The sequence below is a fragment of the Caretta caretta genome, chromosome 1, assembly GCF_965140235.1.
Source record: "Caretta caretta isolate rCarCar2 chromosome 1, rCarCar1.hap1, whole genome shotgun sequence".
NCBI lineage: Eukaryota > Metazoa > Chordata > Testudines > Cheloniidae > Caretta > Caretta caretta.
In genome coordinates, this window is record NC_134206.1 from 234,475,409 (window position 1) to 234,493,339 (window position 17,931).

Consider the following 17,931-nt stretch of genomic DNA (forward strand, 5'->3'; position numbering starts at 1 on the left):
CCCTCTACATGTGGATCAATAGGAGTTCTGGTAGAGGTTCTGCAACATTGCTCCCTGTTCTTTCAAGACCGCATTGCTATGTCTGCAGCACCTATAACAAAAAGTCATTTAAATTTTTGATAAACAAAATATGATTAATAAATCACTGAATACACAGATGCTGCATAGGAATCTGCCTCCGTGGACCCTTCTGATTACAGAGTCCCACTGAAGTAAATGGAACTTTGCACAGGCACAAGCACTTGCCTATACAGATCTCTCTTAGGGCCCAAAATACCAGTTCCAAAATCTGTGCCATACTGGGATCTGGCCAGGTAAATGTTTTACTACAAGTGAAGCATGGTGAATATTTGCATATATGGTATGCAATACCCATACATCACATACTAGGCCCATGATTGGACTGAGATTCAACATAAACGCACAAAGTTAAAAAGGCAGCTGCTTGGAAATTTGTGAATTAAATCCAAAATACTATTGTGCAAAATGTATTTCTTTTAAAATACACTTCAGCTTTTGTTTTAGAATCAGACTTCTGCAGATCTAAAATAGAAACTAAAAATTATTTCTTCTATAAAAAAAGCTTTAAAGGATATTTCTGGGGGGGGGGAAATACAGTGTACTTTGCTGAGGCTTACATCATGCTCTCCAATTATTCCTGACTTTTAACGCTTGTATCCATCACATTGTAACAACTCTGCAAGCTTCCTCAGAGAAAAGAAAAATGTTAAACAGCAAAAAATTAACTACAGGGAAATCTTATAGTGGAGTGAGTGAGTGTATGTATGTAAAATAAATATATATTATACACACACACACAAATTTCATTCTTCATAGGAATTCACTACAGTCAGAACTGCAATTTACATGCTGAAGGAATTTGTTACTTTCACTGACAATGATATATCAAGTTTCATTACACCAAGTTTACTATGAGCGGGTTCCATTTTGTTTACTAATAAAAACCCACATACTCTTCTTAGTGTATTTCTCTTAGCAATCATAGAAGTGAATACACTGGTTATACACTTTCAGCGACATCAGTGTAAGCTTTTTATGCTCTCACTAGTGGGAATGTTATGTCATTATTAAAAGCTATTTTGACTGCAAGTTTGAACACAGAAAACCTGGATCGCACTGAGAAATTGCACTCAAACCCTCAATGAGGTCCCATGCTTTTCACCTGTCAGAAGCTGGGAACACTAGAGAGGTAGTCAGAGGTGAAAGTAAGCCGGTCCGGTCTGGTGTGCCAGCAAGAGCTGGTACAGTGCTGACCGTACCCGCTTCCCCAGGCTGGTGATTTAAAGGGCCTGGGGCTCCCAGCTCTCCGCCTGAGCCCTGCTGCCGAAGCCCTGGAGTAGCGTTGCCGGTACGGGACTCCGGCGGTGATTTAAAGGACATGGGGCTCCCAGCCGCAGCTACCACAGCGGAGCCCTGGACCCTTTAAATCGCTGCCCAAGCCCTGGGGCTCCCAGCCGCCTCCGCAGCGGGTAGCTCTGGCAGTGATTTAAAGGGCTCAGGGCTCCCAGATGCCGCAACCGTAGCTGGAACTCCGGGCCCTTTAAATCTCTATTTAAACGGCCCAGGAATTTAACCGTCTCACCTCTTCCAGTTGAGGCCCTGTCTCCTTCCGTTTGAGGCCCTGCCCCACTGCTCAGGACTCCGGCGTAGCGGTAAGTCCTTTAAGTTAAGTTTACCCCTGGAGGTAGTTCTTTCAAACTCTAGGGAAAGTGCTACAAATGCCAGCCAAATGGGAGACAGTTAGAAAAGAAAAAGCAACAAACACATCCCTAACTCTCTCTGGCTTGAGGGATATTCCCAGTGATGCAAGTGCCAGAGGTAGTAAAAACCTCAGGCGGGACCCCTCTACGCAAACCCAATCAAGACAAGTAATAGAATTATTAATGTGTATGTCTATTACATAACTAAGTTTACTAATGTTGTAGTTTCTTGACTTGACTGAGTATGTATGTAAAATAAATATATATTACACAAGTCAACAGCCCAGTGCAACCAAAGCACCTACATTAGCTACTCACTATACTTCCTGATCAGTTAGAGTGGGCAACAGGTATTTAGCTAGACTCATTTGATGAAACAGTCCTCCAATATATTATGACTTTGCAAGAGAAACATTTGCAAAAAAGGCGGGGGGGGGGGGAAGCGGGAAGGGGCGCCTAGAATCTCATGATCCCAGTTGTTCCTTTTTGCAGCTGTGCATAAAGAGTTTGATACAAAAGGCTCTACTAGAATGCTGATCAATTTCCCTCTGCAACCTTAAGTATGGAAAGTGTTACATTTTGGCAGCTACTGCTGCTGCTTACTCTCAAACAAAAAAAGAGCAAAAAAAAGGGTGTGTGTGTGGAAACAGAAAGTATTGAGCAGTCAGGAGAAAAAAACAAACAGGGAAAGAAAAAGGTGAGAGAAGAAAGAGCAATACAAATGCAACCAGTAAGGTGACACAAACAAGGATGGGGCGGGAGTAAAACCATAAGAGAAGGAAGTGGACAAAGAGAAACAGAAAAAGCAGAAATAATGACGGGTCCCCACATTGGTACCCCACGGAGATTTTGGGCATGTGGATTACAAAGTTTAGGAGTGAGCTTCCTAAAGGATTACAAGGCAATTTTTCAACTCACTTCACCTTAAAATACTGTATATTATATGGGAGGAGGATACAGTCCCAGCACCCGAGAAACTCACAGCTATTTTTTTAGCTGTGGGGTGCTCAGACAACATTTTACCCTTATTTTTTCCCCGGATTCTGGTCAACATGTCAGGAATAGTGAGATGTAAAGTAAAAGCACTATAATCCACAGTAATATAATAGGCCTGATCCCACTCCCGCTAAAGTCAAAGCTTTTTTTCCCCATTACAGACAACGGGAAACAGGCCCCCGCCCAATACCATTGATAAAAGTCAACCTATTGCCATTGCACAAGATTAAAAAGAAATCCCACAGGAGCCATGTTTGTCAACAAGTGCATATGAATGAAGAGATCTTTTTGTATCATTTAAATGTAGGGCTATTTTTTTTTCAAAATATGGTAAGATAATGTGAACCAAGATAATTTATATATTTGTAAATATATAAAACACTGTGTATTAACATTTAGTATACACAAACTTACCTTTGCATATTAAAATACAAAACGGTTTTATACAATTAAAGTCAGACACCATGACATTGGAATAGTAATTGATACAAAACACTGAATGCAGTGCAATGTGTAGGCATTCATATTTTTTGGACAAATATATTCACCACAAGCAGCCTTTTATTTTGACACATGAGCCACACAATTCCACATGAGGATGCCATTGTAGCATTTACAAGTTTAGTAAAGCTAAGGATTTACATAAACATTAAAGGAGTTAGGGGAAGCAGGATGGCATGTGTCCAGTACACTCCAAAAGGGTGTCTGTTTTGTTTTTGGCTAAAGCAAAAGCTTAAAGAACTAAGGGTTCGCAAAGCAGATTCAGCAGACAGTAGCCAGAAACGGTGGATTTTTTGGCGCATGCTTGGATCAGGTGACAGTACAGACTGAAAACTATGGCAGCTCACTGAAATGGTTACAGAAAGTAATGGCCCTGAATTCTAGGTGAAAGCAAAGGCAAGCATACATAGCACTCCATCACAAGCTTTTCTAGCAAATCTATTAAATAGTTTAGCAAGGGTTTTCTAAAACTTTAATCAAAAGGTTTGCAAAAAATTCTATTGCTCTTAACTGCCCTTTATTGTAAACCAGATATTGTCAATATTTAATTATTAAAGAACACATTTCTATTAATGTTTCAACATCAGCATGATGCCTATATCTACGTGGAAGCACAAGCATATTGTTTCTAGAGCTGAAAGATCTGAAAAAATGATGTAAATGGGAAGGTATTCTTCATAGAGACAGTGCAAACTAAATCCTGCTCCAACTGAAAAGTCTAAAACTTACTGTTTGTTTAACAGTTTTGGAAAGTAAAAACAAATGCATCACAACTGTGTTATAAAGTTATTTTGAGCCCCAAATGTTCTTTCCAATCAGTTCCAACTGCAGTCAATTTAGCTTTTGGTTCTTTACTTTAGAATGCAAGTTTGATCTCTGTTAGTTTGTATACAGACACAGGACAAAATCCTGTCGCGACCTCCCTGGATGGAGAGCCCTAGACAGAGCAGAACTGTATAGTTCTACTGTTCTGGGTGGCAAGGGGGAGTATATTTCCAGAGCCCAGACTCCTGTGGTCTTCCCTCCATGGGACCCGCATTTCCTTCCAGGGGTTAAATTAGACCAGCTCTCAGAGGCTTCGTGAGCCAGTACTATTTTCTGGGAGCTGCCATCTTGCACTGGAGAATTTAAACTTTTTAAAGAAAATTAAGTCTGTAAATCCTTAAATTGCAAACTTAGCCATCAAAATATCAACTGAATGTAAATTGATGCAGAGATGTCTGGGCAGAATCTGCAGACAAGCTTAAATAATAGCTCTATGAAGTATCAACTGCTGCAGTTAATTTCGACTGTGTATTAACACTGAAGTCTAATAATGAAAATTTAGAATGTCAGCATTAAGAAAGGAGAAGAACAATCCTATTATGAAGGATTTTCACAAATCTACTGAGAGTGGCATTTCTTGCTGATGTCTCAAAAGAGTGGAGCTTGGAAGAGTAATTATATCTTTCAAAATCAATCTCTGGATCTTTCATTATGCAGATCCATCACCATATACCTTGTGGGGCAGGGATTCAGTAGCAGTGAGGGCTACTGTAACCTCAAAATTCTAGGGGTGGACAGAGTGGCTCTCTTCTGCACTGTAACTTGAACTCCCTTGCCCCCACCTCTCAGAACTTCTTTCTGCCAAATGCTTCTAACCAGGCTTGAGAGTGAAGAGTAGAGGTGTGGGGGAAGAGATCCTACCTCTAGAGTATGGTGCAGATAAAAGCATGATCACTCCTTTTTCCACTGATGGTAGCAGTTAGCTTATCTGCTGCTCTGGTACTGGAGAAGATTTCCAATACAATACAATAGTGTATTTTGCAGTGTGCATTTTTGGGAAACAGACCTCTGTTTTGTTTACAGGAACTCTCCTCTGGTCTCCAGCCCAAGAACAGATCTTAGGATCTTTTCTGACCCTTAGTGACCCTATGCACAACTAAGACTTTCTACTGTGATTCTAAAATCTTTTGATTACTAGACACTCACCATATGTAAAAAGGGCCCAACTCCTCCACATACACACACTCCCAAATTGGCCCTACCCATATACACTGACAGACAGAGGGTACCTTGAACTGAACCTACCGTAGAATGAGAGGAATCTAAACTTTCTAGACAGATTTTCTAATCCATCTCTGGTTTGAAAATCTCAGTCCATCACTAAAATTAAGATGTGGGGATAAAAACATTGCTTCTGATGATAAAATTACTTTATCCGGTTTCTGTAACTGATAAACCCAAACCACTTAGAATACACTAAAATAGCAAAACCAGTGTAAGCATACCAGCAAATGAAAAAGCTAAGAAAACGTAAAATGTTCATTTTCAAAGCTTACACAATAGACAAAATATTCAGCGCTCAACTAATGGTTTTGTGGTAGTGCTCTGCATTGCCATATGAGATCAAGCTGGATTCCCAGCCCTTCACTCCTCAAGCCACAAGTGCTACTAAGGCAAGAAATTCAACTCTCTTTCAGGAGGAATTTTGCAGAACAGCAACCTCTTCAACCAATTAAGAAGCAGCATTAAGAATATCAGATAACAGTCCACTCAAGACATCGTAGGCTAAAATTCGGATGGATGCAACACTTCTCTACAGTAGAAGGTGTGAAAACAATGAAAAAAAGCTAGAGGGGAAGAATATTCAAGGGTCTACACACAGATACAGTAGTCGTCTAAAACAGGAAGGAGCAAACATAGTGCACCACCCCAAACACACACAACACACTGCTGAATTACATTATTACATTCTAGACTTCTTGAATATCCATAACACACTACTTCTCTGTAGGTGCAAATGTCCTACATTTGTAAACTGGTCAGAAGACAAACAGGAATTGTTAAAAATAATTATGGATAAAATGCACCCTAGGCATCTTCTCTGCTGGTTTTGACCTCACAGATCACCATGTTATACCAATGGCCTGCAACAACTGAAGCAAGAGGGAAGAAAGCTACAATACCAATGGTGGAAATCCCATCTTGAATTGGATTGACTGCAACAAACATTTAAAAATTTTATGCTGTGATGGTCACGGAGAAACTATCCTTTGCATACACAAGGTGTTTGAAAAATCCTGTGTTATTGGTGGTAGGCAGTTTAGTTAATGGCCTACAGCTGATTAGAATACCTTCCACAGCAAGTAAGTTTCTTCTCATTTTGCCAATGAAATCAGAACTTTCTGTATCTACAGCAGAGTACATGCTGGAAGGAACAAACACCAATTTTTCTCCAGCTGAGTTTTCACCCAGGTTTATTCACAGTAATAAACAGGAAGTGTTGGAAACACTTTGGCCATCAAATTGTGCTTGAAGCCCATGTCCTGAACGGGGTCTATTGATAGAATTTGTCAATATTCCATGAGGAGGGTAGGCTAGCTGCTTCCTATACTCAAGAAACTATTGCTTGACACAAAAAAGTTGGCCAACTATTGGCCTGTATCAATGCTGGCATTTTTGGTTGAGAGGTTAAGATTATTCGAAGTCCTGCAGTGAGCCAACTCTCACAGTGCCCAGTTGCCTCACATCTCCTTGACTCTTGTTAATCTGGTTACGGTACAGACACAGTTCTTGCATCACTGGGAGGTGATCTCCTTCTGGTGATGGTTGAACATCAGGTATGTATCATACCTGGAGGTCCTGCAGGGTTCCAACTTGTCACCCATTCTATTTTAACATGTGCCTGAGACTATTGGGAGGTTTAGTGAAGAGGCACTGATCACAGCATCTTCAGTATGATACAGCTTTCTCTCGCCAACTCCAGTGACCTAGCAGGAACAATCAATTGTACTGCTCAATGTCCAAGGGAGGCTGAAGTGTGAATGAAGGCCAGCTGGCTGAGATTCAATCCACATAAGACTGTGGTGATTTTAATTGGTGAGGAGAAGCAACTAGAAAAGGATGGCAGGGATAATTTCCTTTGATTATGTCTGCCTTCTGTTGAGCAGGTTCACAATATAGGGGTCAGCTTAGAGTCCCAGTTGCTACTTGAAAGTCAGGCAGCTGCTACAGCCAAGTCAACTTTTCTCCTCCTACGGATGATTAAGAGGTTGCATTTGTTTCTTCCAGATGCAGACCTTTCCATCCCTGTCATCTCAAGTTTAGATTACTGCAATAGCTTTATATGGGGCTAAATCATCCAGAAACTGCAGCAGGTCCAGAATTCACTGGCTCACTTACTGGTATTAAACAGGTTGTCTTTTTGTGAACACATTAAACCTGTATTCTGATCTGCACCAGCTGCCTGTTGGTCTCAAGTTTGATGTTAAGATCGTGGTATGAACCCATAAAACCCTAAAGTGGCCTACAACCAGGCCCTGGTCCTGCAATGATTGATGTACATGCTTCGGTTTTTGCTCTGTGAATAGTCCCATTGACTTCAATGGGGATACTCACAGTGTATTACGTTGCGTGAAAGCCTTTAAAGGATGGGGCCTAAGATACCACCTCTTGCCCTGCAATGCCCTGCCATAATTGCATCAGGGAAGATGCCTGCGATGAAACTCCACTGGTAGGACAGAGAGGGGATGGATGGCAGGGCATTTTCCATTAGGACCCCAAACCTTTCGAACTTGCTTTCCCTGTTGGTCTGTAAAAGCCCAAGCTTGTTAGCCTTTGGGTGTGCTGCAAGGCCTATGTTTTCTCTCACAATTATAAGGAGAGAAGTGATGTATAGGTCTGGGCAGCAGCGGTGTGAAAGTCTGATGAGGATTTTGTGAGGAAGTTAATTATTTTTGTTATATTTATGTTGTCGCAAGGTTAATTTATTTGATCTTGAGGTAACTGAAGTATGTGTATTTTTAAAAGACTGCGAAGGACACCCAGAGAACTGTGTGGGTGCTCATTTACAGTAGAATAATACAAATATAAATAAGCCAGTAAGTTAAATTAGCATTCCTTGAAGTTAGAGATGGTGAATTCTTACTTCACCATCCTCCTATTTCTTTTAGGGGCTGCTGAACGAGAAGGAGATCATCTTCTATCCCTTGTCTGTATTACAATCCCTCTCCCTCTGCTATTTTTTACTATTTAACTTTGTAAATTGTTTTGGGATTCATTCTGTAAGAAAGATGATATACAAAATAAAGCTGTGTTGAATTAAATTAAATGGGCATAGATACTACTTACTGAAATAGAATCACATTTCCTTTCAATTATTCATATTTTTTCATCTTACTGATCTCTCAAATGGATAACTGACACTCACAGGAAGTAAGTAATCGTTAGAACCAAAACCAAACTCAGAACAAGGGCTGCACTTGTGAAACTTTGGAACATGCATACAGGAGTAGAGCAAGTATTTTAAGAGTGGTAACCACCTACATGAAGAAGTTGGAGGCTTCAAAACAATAGTTCTGAAATTTAATTGGTATATAGTGATTTAGTCCTAAAAGCTAGAGTATTAGTAACTCTTCCGAAACAAATCGGGAAAATCCTCTATGCTATGCCTTAGGTGAATCAGAGCTAAACCCTTTTCACATAAATCAGACTTCATTTATGAATATCTGACAGACAGCTTGTGTTTAAAATAAAGCACCCAAGCTATTTAACATATTATTCAAAATAATTATCCCCCATCCTCAACTGAAACATTTCAGTCCCTGGGGAGAGAGTACATCACCCACATTTAAATCTTAAATCCTATTCAGTGCCTAGATACCAGAGTAACGGGTTCTTTTACAAATGTGACAGATTAGTAAGATAAAAAAGTGTTTAGAATAGGGGCCTAGTAGTTCTTACTGACAGGACTCTAATTCTAATTCCAGTTCTGTTACAGGTTTGCTCTGTGAGTTTCAGCAAATCACTTCTTTGTGCTTCAGTTTGCCCTAAAACAAAATACTACCTTACAAAGATGTTGATGGTCTTACTAAATGTTTGAAATGTGCTTTAAAAACCCTTGAGTGGAAGGAATTATAAAAATTCAAGTAATAGTATAAAGGACAACACTGAACACCTCATTTTTGTTTAATATGTCCCAAACTATTCAGGCAAACAGAACATCAGAAAGTTCTTTATAACATGTAGTACTGTATTAAAGAGAAACAGTATGCATAACTGAAAGTGCACCTACCTAATATATTTATTCCCAGACAAAAAACATTAACATAGAATTTGTTGAGTGTAAGTAACACTAATCTTTGGGTAAACTACATTCTAGGGATGTTGTAATTATTCCGAAAACCAGCTATTATAAACCTAGAAAATTCAGAATTAAGGTTAAGGGCAATATCATGTTTACAATTATGATCAAGGTATTTTTAGTATTTGTGGTCCCAGATCCGCTAAAAGTGTTTTTTAAAGACACAGATTTTATATATATATTTCCTCTCAGGACATAACTACAGGGCAGTTAATGTTGTTTGAATGACTTAAGTGTGCATTTTTTATCTTAACATGTTCCGATTCCTTTAATTTTAGGTTTCTAATGTTTTGCTTTGGACATATTACAATGTCCCTATAATGTATTTTACCCTTAAGTTACTGATACAAGATTTTTGTCAAGAATTTCCTACATTTTTAAAAAAATTATTAAAAATTCCAGTACAAAAATTACACAAGAAACCCAAAGAGAATGCTCTCATGCAATATTTCTAATGTTCTGAAGACAAGTAGTATCACCCTTACATTTTTGTTTGTTTGTTGTTGTTTTAAATTTTAAGGGCAAATTCACTAATACAGTGACTCAACCTTTCCAGACTACTGTTCCCCTTTCAGGAGTCTGATTTGCCTTCCATACCCCAAGTTTCATCTCACTTAAAAACTACTTGTTTATAAAAATCAGACATAAAAATACAGAAGTGTCACAGCTCACTGTTACTGAAAAATTGCTTACTTTCTCATGTTTACCATATAATTATAAAATAAATCAACGGAAATATAAATATTGTACTTACATTTCAGTGTATAGTAGATAGAGCAGTATAAGCAAGTCATTGTCTGTATGAAATTTTAATCTGTACTGACTTCTCTAGTTTTTTTATGTAGCCTGTTGTAAAACTAGGCAAATATTTAGATAAGTTGATGTACCCGTGAAACATCTCTGAGTACACCCAGGGGAACACATACTCCGGGTTGAGAACCACCGCACTAGTACGCCAATGCAGTGCAAAGCAGCCAGAACCCACAAGCCATTTAAGATGGGCTTACTTTTGCTTTACATTACCAGAGTAGCACAAAGTAGTCAAACCAGTGGTGAATCTGGTCTTGAAATTCACATACAGGTTTACAGAACTGTGTTAGTGACACTGGTGCTATATGAAGATGGGGCAGGGAAAGCTCAGTTTCTTGAGTCCCATGCTTTACAGGAAGCTTCTGTGCTCTTAGTTCAGTTCTCTCAGAGTATTGTCTCAAACACAGAGCAACTCCAGCAGCAGTGTCACAGAGAGCTTTTTAAGCCAAATATCCATGTTAGTATGCATGGAATCTTCAGAGAACAGTGACAGGTAGGCCAAGTAAATCTATCCATTAAGAACTCCTGACACATGTGGCCAGTATTTCTCATACCACTGAGTCATTACAACAAATGAATTGCTATAAGCAAATTGGGTGTAGAGGAAGCGTGATAATTAGCTCAGTTACCGCTGATGACACAATGGCCCCAATTAAGTCACCTTAGCTGTTGAACTGACCCTGTCTATATCCTACATAATCATAGTAATTAGATACAACCATAATTAATAACTTAGTTGAATTATAAGCTAATTTCTTCAAATACAATTCATACACAAAAAAGTTTGAGAGTTTGTATTATTCAATTGTTATTCTCATTTAGGACTAACAAAAGACTGACAGGTTTCAGAGTAACAGCCGTGTTAGTCTGTATTCGCAAAAAGAAAAGGAGTATTTGTGGCACCTTAGAGACTAACCAATTTATTTGAGCATGAGCTTTCGTGAGCTACAGCTCACGTCATCGGATGCATACCGTGGAAACTGCAGAAGACATTATATACATACAGAGACCATGAAACAATACCTCCTCCCACCCCACTGTCCTGCTGGTAATAGCTTATCTAAAGTGATCATCAAGTTGGGCCATTTCCAGCACAAATCCAGGTTTTCTCACCCCCCCACCCCCATACACACACAAACTCACTCTCCTGCTGGTAATAGCTCATCCAAAGTGACCACTCTCCCTACAATGTGCTTGGTAATCAAGGTGGGCCATTTCCAGCACAAATCCAGGCTCTCTCACCCCCCCACCCCCAGGGAACACACACACACACACACACAAACTCACTCTCCTGCTGGCAATAGCTCATCCAAACTGACCACTCTCCAAGTTTAAATCCAAGTTTAACCAGAACGTCGGGGGAGGGGGGGGGGGAACAAGGGGAAATAGGCTACTTTGCATAACGACTTAGCCACTCCCAGTCTCTATTTAAGCCTAAATTAATAGTATCCAATTTGCAAATGAATTCCAATTCAGCAGTTTCTCGCTGGAGTCTGGATTTGAAGTTTTTTTGTTGTAAGATAGCGACCTTCATGTCTGTGATTGCGTGACCAGAGAGATTGAAGTGTTCTCCGACTGGTTTATGAATGTTATAAATCAGATGTCAAGAATTATAACACGAAATTATGGTCACGCAATCACAGACATGAAGGTCGCTATCTTAGAACAAAAAAACTTCAAATCCAGACTCCAGCGAGAAACTGCTGAATTGGAATTCATTTGCAAATTGGATACTATTAATTTAGGCTTAAATAGAGACTGGGAGTGGCTAAGCGGCACAGGAGCTAGCAAACAGAGCTGTAAACAGGGGAGTTTGAGTGGGAGTTCTGTTGGAGGAGAAGGTGGGAAGGCTATGACAGATTCAGAGGTGGCAGTGGGAGTGACCCATGTAGCAGATGACACAATGAAGATGACTGGATGTGGAAGGTGTGGTATGTACATGATCCTGGAGGGGGCACCTGGTAAGAGTTTTGTCTGCATGAAATGCCGTCTGATAGAGCTGATGGAGGAAAAGATCAGAGGTTTGGAGATGCAGGTGGAAAGTCTGGTAGAGTTTAGGAAGGGGTTTGAGCAGATTATGGAGCAAAGACATGAGGTATCTGAAGGGAAAAGCTCAGACTTGCAGATGGAAGCAGGACTAGGGAATTCTGAGGGGAGACTGGGTGAGGAAAGTGGTCAGTGGAAGCATGTGACTAAAAGAACTAGGCAGAGGAAAAGACGGGCTAGTGAAGGAGAAATAGAGCTTCAGAATAGGTTTGCAGAGTTGGAAAATGACGAAGGGGCTCAGCAGGTAGTCACTGAAGGTGACAGGGCAAGGAAGAAGAGAAGAGCGGTTAGTCCTATAGGAAAAGGGGAAGAGTTAATGGAGATTACACCAAATATGAGCCCCAGGAGGATACAGGATGGGTTAAAAAGGATTACAAGGGAGAATGGGAATGGAAAGAACTTGCAGCCAGAGGGAACAGGGGATAGACTGGAGAATAGCACCGTCACTAGGAAAAGGCAGGTCTATGTGATTGGGGACTCTTTACTGAGAAGAATAGATAGGCCTGTAACCAGAGCTGATCCAGAAAATAGGAGGGTGTGCTGTCTTCCAGGTGCTAAGATACGGGATGTAGACCTGAGGTTGAAAAGGATTCTAAAGGGAGCGGGAAAGAATCCCCTAATTATCCTTCATGTGGGAACAAATGATACGGCTAGATTCTCGCTGGAAAGTATTAAGGGAGACTATGCTAGGTTGGGGAGGACGCTTAAGGAAATTGAGGCTCAGGTGATCTTTAGTGGGATTCTGCCTGTTCCTAGAGAAGGGCAACAAAGGTGTGACAAGATTATGACTATCAATAGATGGCTTAGGCAGTGGTGCCATAAGGAGGGCTTTGGGATGTATGGTCATTGGGAGGCATTCATGGATAGAGGACAGTTCTCTCGGGATGGACTTCATCTGAGTAGGGAAGGAAATAGACTTCTAGGATGGAGGTTAGCACAACTGATTAAGAGAGCTTTAAACTAGGAATTTGGGGGAGATGGTTGGGAGATGTCCAGGTAATCTCCACGCCAGAATTTAGCATAGAGTGGAAAGAAAATGAAGTAAGAGTGGATACAGCTGTAGGTAGGAGGAAGGGCAGTGTAGATACAAGTCTAATAGGTTATACTGGTAGTAAAATAACCGTGCGTAATAGGGTACAGAATGTGAGTGAGGCCAAACAGCAAAAATTAAGATGTTTGTACACTAATGCAAGGAGCCTAGGTAATAAAATGGAGGAACTAGAGTTACTGGTGCAGGAAGTGAAACCAGATATTATAGGTATAACAGAGACCTGGTGGAATAGTAGTCATGACTGGGCTACAGGTATTGAAGGGTATGTGCTGTTTAGGAAAGACCGAAATAAAGGTAAAGGTGGTGGAGTAGCACTGTATATCAATGATGAGATAGAATGCAAAGAAATAAGAAGCGATGAAATGGATATGACCGAGTCTGTCTGGGCAACAATTAAATTGGGGAAGAAAACTATTAGAGCCTCCCCTGGGATAGTGCTTGGGGTGTGCTATAGACCGCCGGGATCTAATTTGGATATGGATAGAGCCCTTTTTAATGTTTTTAATAAAGTAAATACTAATGGAAACTGTGTGATCATGGGAGACTTTAACTTCCCAGATATAGACTGGAGGACGAGTGCTAGTAATAATAATAGGGCTCAGATTTTCCTAGATGCGATAGCTGATGGATTCCTTCAGCAAGTAGTTGCTGAACCGACTAGAGGGGATGCCATTTTAGATTTGGTCTTGGTGAGTAATGAGGACCTCATAGAGGAAATGGTTGTAGGGAATAATCTTGGCTCAAGTGATCATGAGCTAATTCAGTTCAAACTGAATGGAAGGATTAACAAAAATAAATCTGCAACTAGGGTTTTTGATTTCAAAAGGGCTGACTTTCAAAAATTAAGGAAATTAGTTAGGGAAGTGGATTGGACTGAAGAATTTATGGGTTTAAAGGTAGAGGAGGCCTGGGATTATTTTAAATTAAAGCTGCAGAAGCTATCGGAAGCCTGCATCCCAAGAAAGGGGAAAAAATTCATAGGCAGGAGTTGTAGACCAAGCTGGATGAGCAAGCATCTTAGAGAGGTAATTAAGAAAAAGCAGAAAGCATATAGGGAGTGGAAGAAGGGAGGGATCAGTAAGGAAAGCTACCTTATTGAGGTCAGAATATGTAGGGATAAAGTGAGACAGGCTAAAAGTCAAGTAGAGTTGGACCTTGCAAAGGGAATTAAAACCAATAGTAAAAGGTTCTATAGTCATATAAATAGGAAGAAAACAAAGAAAGAAGAAGTGGGACCGCTAAAAACTGAGGATGGAGTGGAGGTCAAGGATAATCTAGGCATGGCCCAATATCTAAACAAATACTTTGCCTCAGTCTTTAATAAGACTAAAGAGGATCTTAGGGATAATGGTAGCATGATAAATGGGAATGAGGATATGGAGGTAGACATCACCATATCTGAGGTAGAAGCGAAACTCAAACAGCTTAATGGGACTAAATCAGGGGGCCCAGATAATCTTCATCCAAGAATATTAAAAGAATTGGCACAAGAAATTGCAAGCCCATTAGCAAGAATTTTTAATGAATCTGTAAACTCAGGGGTTGTACCGTATGATTGGAGAATTGCTAACATAGTTCCTATTTTTAAGAAAGGGAAAAAAAGTGATCCAAGTAATTATAGGCCTGTTAGTTTGACATCTGTAGTATGCAAGGTCTTGGAAAAAATTTTGAAGGAGAAGGTAGTTAAGGACATTGAAGTCAATGGTAAATGGGACAAAATACAACATGGTTTTACAAAAGGTAGATCGTGCCAAACCAACCTGATCTCCTTCTTTGAGAGAGTAACAGATTTTTTAGATAAAGGAAACGCAGTGGATCTAATTTACTTAGATTTTAGTAAGGCGTTTGATACTGTGCCACATGGGGAATTATTAGTTAAATTGGATAAGATGGGCATCAATAGGAAAATTGAAAGGTGGATAGGGAATTGGTTAAAGGGGAGACTACAACGGGTCCTACTGAAAGGTGAACTGTCAAGTTGGAGGGAGGTTACCAGTGGAGTTCCTCAAGGATCAGTTTTGGGACCAATCTTATTTAATCTTTTTATTACTGACCTGGGCACAAAAAGTGGGAATGTGCTAATAAAGTTTGCAGATGATACAAAGCTGGGAGGTATTGCTAATTTAGAGAAGGACAGGGATACCCTACAGGAGGATCTGGATGACCTTGTAAACTGGAGTAATAGGAATAGGATGAAATTTAATAGTGAGAAGTGTAAGGTCATGCATTTAGGGATTAATAACAAGAATTTTAGTTATAAGCTAGGGACGCATCAACTAGAAGTAACGGAGGAGGAAAAGGACCTTGGAGTATTGGTTGATCATAGGATGACTATGAGCTGCCAATGTGATATGGCTGTGAAAAAAGCTAATGTCATCTTGGGATGCATCAGGAGAGGTATTTCCAGTAGGGATAAGGAGGTTTTAGTACCATTATATAAGGCACTGGTGAGACCTCACCTGGAATACTGTGTGCAGTTCTGGTCTCCCATGTTTAAGAAGGATGAATTCAAACTGGAACAGGTACAGAGAAGGGCTACTGGGATGATCCGAGGAATGGAAAACTTGTCTTATGAAAGGAGACTCAGGGAGCTTGGCTTGTTTAGCCTAACTAAAAGAAGGTTGAGGGGAGATATGATTGCTCTCTATAAATATATCAGAGGGATAAATACCAGAGAGGGAGAGGAATTATTTAAACTCAGTACCAATGTGGACACAAGAACAAATGGATATAAACTGGCCACTAGGAAATTTAGATTAGAAATTAGACGAAGGTTTCTAACCATCAGAGGAGTGAAGTTTTGGAATAGCCTTCCGAGGGAAGTAGTGGGGGCAAAAGATCTATCTTGCTTTAAGATTAAACTCGATAAGTTTATGGAGGAGATGGTATGATGGGATAACATGGTTTTGGTAATTAAATATTCATGGTAAATAGGCCCAATGGCCTGTGATGGGTTTTTAGATGGGGTAAGATCCAAGTTACCCGGGAAAGAATTTTCTGTAGTATCTGGCTGATGAATCTTGCCCATATGCTCAGGGTTTAGCTGATCGCCATATTTGGGGTCGGGAAGGAATTTTCCTCCAGGGCAGATTGGAAGGCCCTGGAGGTTTTTCGCCTTCCTCTGTAGCATGGGGCACGGGTCACTTGCTGGAGGATTCTCTGCTCCTTGAGGTCTTCAAACTACAATTTGAGGACTTCAATAGCACAGATATAGATGTGAGGTCTTTTTTAGGAGTGGTGGGTGAAATTCTGTGGCCTGCATTGTGCAGGAGGTCAGACTAGATGATCATAATGGTCCCTTCTGGCCTAAATATCTATGAATCTATGAATCTAAGTCATTATGCAAGGTAGCCTATTTCCCCTTGTTTTTTCCTACCCCCCCCCCCCCCCCCCAGACGTTCTGGTTAAACTTGGATTTAAACTTGGAGAGTGGTCAGTTTGGATGAGCTATTGCCAGCAGGAGAGTGAGTTTGTGTGTGTGTGTGTGTGTGTTCCCCGGGGGTGGGGGGGTGAGAAAGCCTGGATTTGTGCTGGAAATGGCCCACCTTGATTACCATGCACATTGCAGGGAGAGTGGTCACTTTGGATGAGCTATTACCAGCAGGAGAGTGAGTTTGTGTGTGTATGGGGGTGGGGGGGTGAGAAAACCTGGATTTGTGCTGGAAATGGCCCACCTTGATTATAATGCACATTGTAAGGAGAGTGGTCACTTTGGATAAGCTATTACCAGCAGGAGAGTGTGTTTGTGTGTGTGGTTTTTGGAGGGGGGTGAGGAGGTGAGAGAACCTGGATTTGTGCAGGAAATGGCCCACCTTGATTATCATACACATTGTGAAGAGAGTGGTCACTTTGGATGGGCTATTACCAGCAGGAGAGTGAGTTTGGGGGGGGGGGGGGGGGGGCAGAGGGTGAGAAAACTGGATTTGTGCTGGAAATGGCCCAACTTGATGATCACTTTAGATAAGCTATTACCAGCAGGACAGTGGGGTGGGAGGAGGTATTGTTTCATGGTCTCTGTGTGTATATAATGTCTGCTGCAGTTTCCACGGTATGCATCCGATGAAGTGAGCTGTAGCTCACGAAAGCTCATGCTCAAATAAATTGGTTAGTCTCTAAGGTGCCACAAATACTCCTTTTCTTTTTGAAAAGACTAACAGATGCCTAATTTCTTAAGGACCTAATTTAATCAATTTTAACTCAAACTAATTAATCTATTTACTTGTAAATTCCCAGAAAATTCATTCTGTATTGAAGGAGTAAGTGCTGTACACTTGCGGAGGATACAATATATTTTTCATACAAAACAAAGAAGTTGATTCTCTGTGTTAAGTGTAAACAGGACTCATCTTAAGCAATCAGCATCTCCGTAATTTCTGCACTGTCTAATAGGTATTTGTCTTCTTGTAAACAAGACTGAGTTTAACAGCAGGCAAGTATGAAATATGGAGCTATAGTTCTATTAAGGGGTTCTAGAACTTATCATGGAGATTGCAAGTACCATAACCTAAAATAAAATTATAACCCTTCAATTCAAAAATGGGCCTCTGGGTTCATCCCTGATTAGGCTGCCTAATGCCTGACTCTCTCTCCAGCCTGAAACTCCAAAATGGTTTCTATTACTGTCTTACCCTAACTCCATATTCTAATAGCTCCCCCTGCACGTGCTCCTTGCATGCCACTTA

The 17,931-nt window shown here is 40.5% G+C and overlaps 1 protein-coding gene across 23 annotated transcripts in view; it reads right to left on the minus strand.

The window, feature by feature from the left end:
• The window catches only part of C2CD5 (C2 calcium dependent domain containing 5), a 131,210-nt gene that overhangs the window by 54,285 nt on the left and 58,994 nt on the right, over positions 1–17,931 (minus strand). The window lies entirely within an intron of this gene.